Source organism: Amia ocellicauda, chromosome 18 (assembly GCF_036373705.1).
Source record: "Amia ocellicauda isolate fAmiCal2 chromosome 18, fAmiCal2.hap1, whole genome shotgun sequence".
Taxonomy (NCBI): domain Eukaryota; kingdom Metazoa; phylum Chordata; class Actinopteri; order Amiiformes; family Amiidae; genus Amia; species Amia ocellicauda.
The window spans coordinates 17,649,389-17,659,166 of record NC_089867.1 but is presented as its reverse complement, the minus strand read 5'-3'; the positions used below and the strand labels follow the sequence as shown (position 1 = coordinate 17,659,166).

General features: G+C 39.5%; 1 protein-coding gene across 6 annotated transcripts in view; it reads left to right on the top strand.

Moving 5' to 3' along the window:
• Positions 1-207: 207 nt before the first annotated feature.
• The window catches only part of rerea (arginine-glutamic acid dipeptide (RE) repeats a), a 173,137-nt gene continuing 163,566 nt past the window's right edge, over positions 208-9,778 (top strand). For 4 of the 6 annotated variants that reach the window (XM_066691245.1, XM_066691246.1, XM_066691242.1 and 1 more), the window contains exon 1: positions 208-767. The gene's annotated coding sequence lies outside the window, so the exon portion shown is untranslated. The remainder of the gene's footprint in view (positions 768-9,778) is intronic. The other 2 variants (XM_066691248.1, XM_066691247.1) reach the window with 1 other exon arrangement.

Here is a 9,778-nt window from a genome sequence, read left to right as displayed (position 1 = left end):
TTTAGCTAAATGAACGAAACAATAACATGTATGTGGAAGAAAAAGGGCAACGCGCCAACCGGGGCTACTTTTCGCACGTTCCCGGGGGTGGCCATTAGCACAGCTTTCGAACGCGCTGACGTAAATGGATCTCTCCAGCCGTTCTGGATTCCTTTCCAACGGGCGATAGCGGCGCGGTGCGTTCACAACAGCCCGTCCGGTGTGATATTATGAAACCGCACACGGATCCCCTAACCGCATCTGCACATTAAAACACACAACCGATTGCTTATTTTGTATCTCTCGTCTGCCTTTCTCTCTTTTTTTTTTTTTTTTTCACACACGCACGCACCAACTCTCTCTTTTAAATCACTACATGCTCACACCTCATTGGTGGGTTTGACGCCCAGACCACCCGAGCGGCCAATCCGGTCGCCCGATACTGGGAGGTGGGCTGAACCTTTTTTTTTTTTTTTCTTTTTTTCCCTGTGACTCCGTCCCCTGTTGTAGGAAGGTGGTTTCTTTCCATCTTCTACAGAGGGAGAGAGGGAAAAAAAATCCCAACATTGATATTTACACACACGCACACACTTTATTCAGAAGCATACATATTGATGACAAAAACACGATTCGGCAGGAGCAGTCGCTTACGTGGATAAAAAAACCAACAAAAAAAAAACACCCAAAAGTGGCACACACTTTTCCCATCTCTACTTCCCTGCCTCCTGTTTCTTGTTGCAGACAGCTCCTCAAACAAAAACACTGATGTTGTAGAACAAGAAAGAAAGGTAAGTCCTTAAATGAGCGACATGTACTCGGGGGATGATCGGTATTGGGGAATGAGCTTGTAGATGCACGGATGTATTTTTTAAAAACGCCACTTTGCGAGTATCAAACCCTTTTTCCTAATTGAGAGGCTGTTGTGTTGTTTTAATGGGAGGACCAGTCGTGCTTTTGATGATGGGGGAACTCTTTTGTTTTCATTTCAACACAAATCATAAAACCGAGGCGATGCATGATACGGAATCGATCAAACGTCCTGACAGCCCGGTGATCAGGATCAGTTGTTGGCATCAGATCGTAATGTGTTTTTTTTTGTCCTGCATTCTCTTTTATGGGATGTTATTTGCTTAATAATAATAAAAAAAAAAAACCAAACAACAACAACAGAAACCAGCCAGCTGATGTGCAAATGTAAAATAAACAGAAAACACTTGCATTCCTTTATGTAAAATGAGGCTGATTGATCCCCCCCCACCCCCAACCCAACCCCTGTGTGTTTATATTTGACAAGTCTGCATTTTTAGGACAGTTTCTTTATATCATTAGACACGAAATGAGAGCTGCTTTGATAACTACAACGATGTCAATGTGGTTGACAACCATCAAAAAAGTATTGTGTCTCGGAAGTCTTACGTAGGACTGTTTGGGTCGTGTTCAGCTTCCTCTTTACAACATTGGGGGGAAAAATAGAGGAAAACGGGACAAATATATATGTACATGCACATTGTTATGAATCACAGTTTTAATTGGCCCTGGCGATAATGTTTAAAAACGTGCCCTGCCAGATTTCTCACATTGTCGGACAGATCAGTCATTGTTCGCCGGCACGTCAGTATATCAGTAAAACGTGAACCGATGTATTTACATTTGACAGCGATGGAGAAGAAGTTTGACGCCGAAATAACGATTTTATTACCCCCCACCCCCCAATACAATCGCCAGAGCCCCCGGTTAAGACATGTCTGAAGAAAGCACCGTGGTGTGTGTGTTGTTATGAATGGCTACATGCACTTCCCTTCACCCCACACACTCATGCCGCGCAGGTTTGCCATTGTGCCCAATTGGTGTGTGACTGGGAGATGCTTTATTTTTAAATGTGCCACAGGGTTTAACGCCGCATCTTTGTTCGCAGTCTCCAGCCCACAAAGGTGCCAAGTGTATTGATCGTGTCAGTTTATGTCAGATCTGTCTCGGTTGCTCCTGGCTCGATTGTGGCCTATAGAAAGGGGATCTTTGATTAGCCTTTGATTATTCAGATCTACACTGCAGAAGGGGGAGGTTGGCGTGGGCTTTGTGTGAAATAAATGTAATAGCTAATTCTGGCGTCGAGCCATTTTCATCAGTTTAATGTATTGTATTTAAATGTGTCTGTGTAATTATGTATGTATATATGTGTGTGTATGTATGTATATACACACACACACACGTGTATGTGTATATATACGTATATGTAGTACAAGTTCACTTGCAAACAGAGGCGAGATAAGTAAATGGCCGTGCTCTTTTCCAGTAATTGCAAATGATGATGCACATAGATTTTCTTGTTTTTCCCCGTTGGCTCTCGGTGTCATAATCTAGCATTGTGTGTTTGTGTTTCTCTCTCGTTTGGGAGTGTATTTGATTCACAGTCTCCCTCACTGATGTCCTTTTACAGCACATCTCTGTTTTCAGTTCATCTGTGAGTGTTGTTAAATGGGGAGAAGACAGGCTTTCATGCTTGGGTTTGACACTAGAGTTGTGAAAAACCACATGATGAGAAAATGTGGTTAGAGGATCTAATGAAGTTATACAGAGTTTTAGGCATTTAAAAATAGGCCATGGAGAGTAACTGAAAACAGGCTTTGTTTTGACCTTTCTCTGTAGGCAGTCTCAGCCCATGTTCTGAACCTTAGAATAAATATGAGGCTGAAAGTTTACTAAACACATTTGGAACCAAGGCTTCCAAAGACGAGATTTGCTTTTAATCTTTGTTTTATTTTCTTGTTCGTGTACTTCAGCGTTGTGCTGTTACATTGTGACCTGCTGATACTTGCAAATTCCATAAGTTTCATACCACGCTGGCAAGAGAGTATTTCATGTACATGAAACCGTTGCATTTATAGTAAATGTATAGTTCCTGGATCATAATTAAAAGTTACAGTATGTCCATATGTATTTGCCAGATCAGTATTTTGAAGGTGGTTCTCTGTTGTGCATTTGTAAATCCCAAAACACTACATTCACAGCTGGTTTGTAAGGCTCTGCTCTGGTTTCCAAAATACACTCTTTCTGTAAAGTAAAAACATTGCTGTTTTGAATGACCTTTTTATAACTGGGAAAAAATCCTGTTAAGTCATGTGCTGTAGTGCCATGTAAACATCTTAGGAAATTAGGAGTTTCAAAAACAACAGTAATATATCGGAGATGCTTTTGGGCAATATGCAACATTCAGTTTGTCCATGTTAGACTAATGCAGATTAGTGTCAGAAAGAACAGGCAGTAAAGTAATGTAGGGTAAAATACAATGTCGTTGTTGACAATTTGTTTTATTTTGGTGGGGGTGAAATGCTTAATGTTTAATTGCTAATTGTTTAAATGTAATTGAGGTCTCTTGCAAGTGGAGGTCATATCCACTTTTTGTTTTGTTATTTTTGGGTGTTTTAACTTCCACATTCTGATGGGGATAGTACATTTTCCTTTCCTTTCCTTTTCTTTTTTAAATCATTGTCAAGAAACCGGGAACATGTCTCAGACTAAATTTACAACTGCCTGACCACCTCATGGTACCAAGCAAGTAGAATTGCTGGGTTAGCCCCACACAGGACCACGAGTCCACAATTCTCACAATATTTCCTCAGACTTGAATTAAACCATGACCAAATATAAGCAATTTGCAATGCAACATGAACATTTGTTTCACTGATAACTCTGACCTTGGATAGGAGAAGTAAAAAAAACAAAAAACAAAAAAAAAACAATTAAAACTAATACAAAGGCATTCCAGTTGCTGGTTATAATTTAATTTGCTGTAATTAACAGATTGCGAATAGGGCTAATGAATGCTCTTCGTGGATAATGGTGGAGGAGATTACTGTATTTTAAAATCCTGGTAACTGATATTGAGTAAAATTGTCAACATTGATGAGCACATGCAATTAAAATCCCCCCCCACTCCTTTAAATGGCAAAACTAGAAACAACAGCAAATAAGGATTTAATTTAATTCAACTTTTTGTAACAGAATGACTTTGCTACAGATAGTCTTAATTGTATTTCTTCCGTTTTTTTGTTGTTGAGGTTTTTTTGTTAGTTTTTTTCCTTTCAGTTTGTTCCCCTGACTGCAGATGGAATTGTCATTAGAATTATCTAACTCTGGTAACGCCGGCGTTTCTTATTTTTTTTTCCTTTTCATCCAGTGTTTGAATACTCAAACATGCATCCTGTTAAAAGACCGCAAATTGAGCAAGTGTACTGCTTACTTCACAAAAGAAGAAATCTGACAGGTGCACTGTTTAATTATGCAGCGAAGGAATCGCAAGGTGTGTTTGTTCGACCTTTATAACCAAATAAATAATTGAATTGCATTACAATGGTGCTGTTGCATTCAAACAGATCTTCCTCGTATTAAGTGTGAAATATGTTGGAGCTCTAATGCTGTTGATGCAGTAGATGCTGTGATGCTGTCATTAGGTTCCATTAACAAAGTTTGCTGTGCTTCAATAGCTTTCATTGTTTTGCTTTATGGCTCGTGGTATATAGTGGTGTACATAAATAGCACCACTCTGGTGAAGCAACATTTTCAATTTGTTTTGCAAACCACTGTGTTATAGTTTGAACAAGGATCTGTTTATCTTTTAATAAATAATGAGGCTCCTCCTTCCCACTCCTTTTTCTGATGTTGTATCGAAGACAAACCACACTGTGCTGAGTGAGGGTAATCATCTTAGTTTATAGTTTAGCTTGACAAGACTTTTATTTCTCTTGGTTCATGGGTTTAACCAGCCCACTATGTTGTTTTGCCAGCAGTGTTTGTGCATCAACAAAAGTATTACTGCTGCTCTCATTAAGATGGATTAAATAAGAGCGAGAGTCAAACGGTGTGGCCATCATCCATTAGTGACCGTTGTGATTTTGCCAGAGGGCATGAGAGAACGTCTTAATGGGACTGGAGAGAGCGGCATTTACAGTGCATAATGAGATCAAATTGTGAAAGCATTGATGAACGCTTTGATAAGCAGGGTTGGTTTGTTTATTTATTTCATCTGTTTCAGGAGCAGCCAAGGTATTGTAATTTACACTTCTGCACACCACTCCAGGCTAGATATTGTGTTTTTACTTCCATTTTATTTTGACTGTTTCCATCAGATCTAGCAAGTTTCATCACCATAATCAATATTTCTGCCACATCATAATTATGGAGAGGCCTCCTATACCGACTGTTAACATCTGCTGTGAAATAACCCGTGATATGACCCCCCCCGTTAATGCTGAACTATAGACCTTTCTTTCCGAAGTATTCTTCTATAGTTGGCCGTAATCATATTAAACAGGAAATGTATTCCTAGCTACACCAATAAACTTTATCATTCAGGAGCCAGTTGTCCCCAGCCTAGGCTTTGAAGTCTTCGTCTGTGGTTGCACAGGAATATCATAACCTTTTATAGCTTAGTTCATTATGCTCTTTAGCAGAGAGCAAGACTGTGTACTGTACACAGTGCATCGTTCCCTATACTGTTTCTTGTAAATAAACACATGGTTATCCAAACAAGTCTTTAGGAAGTAGATTACTGTGTTTTTGGTGGATCTTAGCTTTACAATATGCACTAGCTTTCAACATTATATCTCTCTTTTTTAAGTGTGTTATTAAATTAGACATTATTAGTGATGCATACTGAGGATAGTATGATATAGTAGTTAGTAATGTCAGGGGTTTTACTGAGGAAGGCATGGTTTTTGTTGAAGGGGATTTTTGAGTGAAGGAAAAGTGTTTTTTTTTTTTTTTTTAACTATAATCAAGAACACATGGGGCTTTGAATCATTGTAAAATCATGTGACACCTATAAAGGTTAGCCCCTGTAAGTAGGAAATCAAACCAATGGTTGGTGAATAATTATAAAAAAATTGTTGCATTGTTTTTATGTACTTGGATACATCGGTGTTCACTTTGCATAAACACATACATGCGGTTATGTTTGTAGTTTTGTAAGCAGCAAGAATTTCCTTTTTATTTTTAAAGTCGTAAATTGTTATCCATGTTTTTCTTAAAAATGTTGAGTGTTGAGCATCTGAGGTTTTTCTTTCTTTCAAATTGTAAAGGCAAATTGTAAAGACACTCTGGTGGATGCACCAGGGAGTGTGTGTGGTGGCTCTGCTCTTTTCAGTGTAGTGTTTAAAAAAAAAAAAAAAAATGCGAACAGTGTACATGTTTAGGGCCTTATTAAAGTTTAAAAAAAAAAAAAGCAATGCAAACTGTTTGGCATCAAGCTCTTGCCTGTGCAGCAGGGGTCCGTTCTGTCACGTCAAACACTCTGTATTGAATGAATACAACCTGGTCACATTAATTTCACCCACCTTTTCATAAATAGATTAACAATGATATGTGATGCATAATAATAATATTAGTAATAATAAACAAATATTTCATTTGAGTTTAAAAAAAATGCTTTAGGTTTTATGTGGCTCTTCCCCATTGTTTTTGTTTTTCCTTTATTATCAGGCTTTATGAATATGGCCCTCTGTGTGCTTGTTCAACCCTAAGGTGTATCACACACTCACTAGTAACTTTTTTTTTTTTTTTTTTTTTACATAATGTATTTTGGCAAAGTAAATCGTTTTTGATAAAGTGCTCTTATTTTATCATCACTCCAGATGCTAATCTCATCAAATGATTCTAATGGTAATAATTAAAACAAGTAAAAAGGCTTTATTACCAGCAGTGGAACTTAATATTGAATTTTCTATATTATAATGCAACTAATGTTGAAGAAGGATAATAGAAGCTAGTGCACAGCAGTTGTGATTCAATTTCTCAAGTTTTTAATAAGATTGTAAGGACATTCTTAAAGCAGGTGGAGAAACACACCACAATTCTTGAGCTTTACAGGGAAACTGATTTCCTCTTTCCATTTGACCTCAGGAGCCTGAGGGAAATCCAGGTTCCTGAAGACACCTGAGTCTCTGACTCTCCACTAAAGTATGTTTCTATTTACTTCTACAAAGAAAGTTAAATTTTTTGTGATCTCCCAACAGTACAACAGCGATTCATCAGACTTCCCACATGGAGGCTAGAAAAGTTGTGTTCTCTTTCTCAAAATAACAAACCTACATACATTGAAGGGAACAAAATCATAAATACATAAAAAAGCGAGCTCTCTTGTAGTGTTTCCATTTTGGGCATTGTTTCAATAGGCCGTGGCCATCGTAGACATTTTGACAATGTGATGTGTACAACCAGTGTCTGACCCTTCTAGTGATAGTGTACTGTTGAGAAGGTAATGTTCAACAAGCATTTGGTTAACATTAGTGAGGGAGGAACCTCATGTTTAAATTCATATAAGCTACCTTTCCTTAAGTCTTTACTCAGCTCTGTGCACCTGTGTTTTCTGCCTCTGGACTTCAGAGCACACTGTGCTTCCAAAAGTTGGCGAAACAAAGTGCTCTGCTTGAAGTAGACTTCCTGGTTTTGCTTCTGAACTTGCTTCATATCTGTTTTTATTTTGCCTTACTCACACATTATATTAGAAGATAATGCTCAGGACTAAGTAACCAGGCTGTTTCAAAGAACTCTTCATCGTCTATTCAAGTGCAGCACTCTCATTAAATTTAACAATCTGTCAGCGCTTACTGACAGCAGTACACATGACATGTCAGTTTTTGCTCTCTTTTCAAAGGGTGTTTTACGTCTGCGAGTGCCAAAACAATCATAATTGGCAACGGCAAAAGCTTTCTACGTGTGTGTTGTTTCTAAACATTAGGGCTGACACTGCGAGCACGTTAACGCAGAAGGAGGTTCTGTGACACGGGGAAGCAGAGATGGATCCAGGATTCGCGCAGTGGCCAATTTGTTTAAGTTTGTTCCTGCTTTTTGTTCTTCTGCTCACGCTTCAAAGAGGCTGCTCGTAGTCATTGCCATGATCACGCCATGTGGTAGTGCTGGCGCTGTACCTTCAGTGTACTTCGGCAAACTCCAAGGTGAGAAATGTTACTCGCCCAGCCCGCGGTGTGTTCTGCAAAATGTTTCACTGACTTCATGACAAGTGGCTCGTTTTAAATGCAGGTCTTACAAGCTAAGTATAGATGTGTAGTGTGGCCTGCTTTTGGGATATTTGCCTATCTGGAGACAGGTTTGCAAAGTGGGTGGAGAAAACATGGCAGTGAGGAAGAAGTTGTGCTTGTTGTTGTGTGTGGTAGTTATTGAGGTTGAAATTGAGACTTAAAGTGTATTGAATCAGGTGCTTAAATACTGGCCAAGCATTGTAGACTTTGGTAGACTTGAGGCTGTGGTTGATGTGCTTTTCTAATGCTGAGGCACTGCAGCTGAAGGTGTCTTTGCAAAATGGCGATTGACGCCAGTTCTAACTCTCCTGTGGACTGTGAGGGAAAGCTACACAAAACAGGCCAGAAATCTGAAATGTAGTTATGTTGTTGCCACACCGATGTGTGTGGCGACAGGAGAGGAGTTGGGTGGTGAGCACTGACCTTGGAGTAGCCTTGGTCAGAGTGGCTTTAGACTGGCATAAAGAAAATCGTTAACAGACTTGGGCAGCTCCCACCTATGAGCTCTGCTTATGTGGACCTTCTTTCCAGGAGCTCTGAAAATGTAATTGACCCTTGCTAGTCTACATCATGTCCTGCCAATTGGTGTCAAAGAAGTTAGACTGTGTGTGTGTGTGCGTGTGCGTGTGCGTACGCACGCTCGCCAGTGCTGCATTAAAAATAAAAATTGAGGCTGAGAGCAATGAGGAATTTTACTAGATTGCTACAATATGTCATCTGAGATCAGACAAAGACATGCTAGGGAGTCAACTTGTGGGATTGGAAGAGAATGTTTGTAATTTTAAAGCAAAACAAAAGCAGATGCAGGGAAATGATAGCGCCATGGGATTATTTTGGATGTTATGAAAACTATTAACAAGATGATGTTTTGTTGCAGCTGTATGCCTGCTTTAATTGCCGCGCTAAAAACCGGCAAGCCGCAGTGAGCGGCGTAAGAGTGGAAAATTCTTTCCCTGTGTGGAATGAAACCATCAGTTTTTTTTTTTTTTTTTGGTTAGTTTTTTTCTTTCTTTTTCTCTACACTATTCTAACTGGGGCCAAAAAAGAAAAGAAAAACAAATCAGTGCCCTTTTCATGTTTTTTGTTTTTGTGAATGGCAAAATGATGGCAACCTTAAAAGTCCAATCAATTATGAGACACTCGGCCCCCACCCCCCTTGAGGTAGCGGGTTGGCTTTGCTATTTAGGATGGAGGCTTGACTCATCTGCTATGACAGAGCATTGCATGTGCACTACATAAACACACAACACAACGCAGTGTTTTATTTCATGCCTCTTGTGGTTGCCTGGAGCTGTTTAGTTAAGGCTGCTGTAATATTGCACCATCTTTAAATAATGTCCTCAGTAGTGGCTTCCGGAGACAGTTCCTTGATTTAAACTGAGTGCACATCTTGTTATTCTATCATGTTTTATCCAGTTGGATGGTGCATTAGTTTAAAGCTCAGTGTTCTGGCTCTAGTTGCTTGATTGCATGCCATGAAGAAAGGAGTGGGGGGTGCATTGAACCCCCCCACCCCCACTTAAACTCTCTCCAGCTTCTCTCCCTTGTGTCAGCTTCTAAATGTGTGTGTTTGCTTTATGTATTATTATTGTTGTTCTTAAAAATGAAAGATTAAATGCATTAATGTATGTGATAGTGTTGGAGAAAGGGAGGGCAGGGAGCCAGGGAGGTGTTTCTGTTTTCTTCTGCAAGATGGAGCTGGCAGGCTTCTGGAGTGCTCCCGTCTCTGGGGAGGGTTTGCACTCGGTGCCCTGATGTGCTTT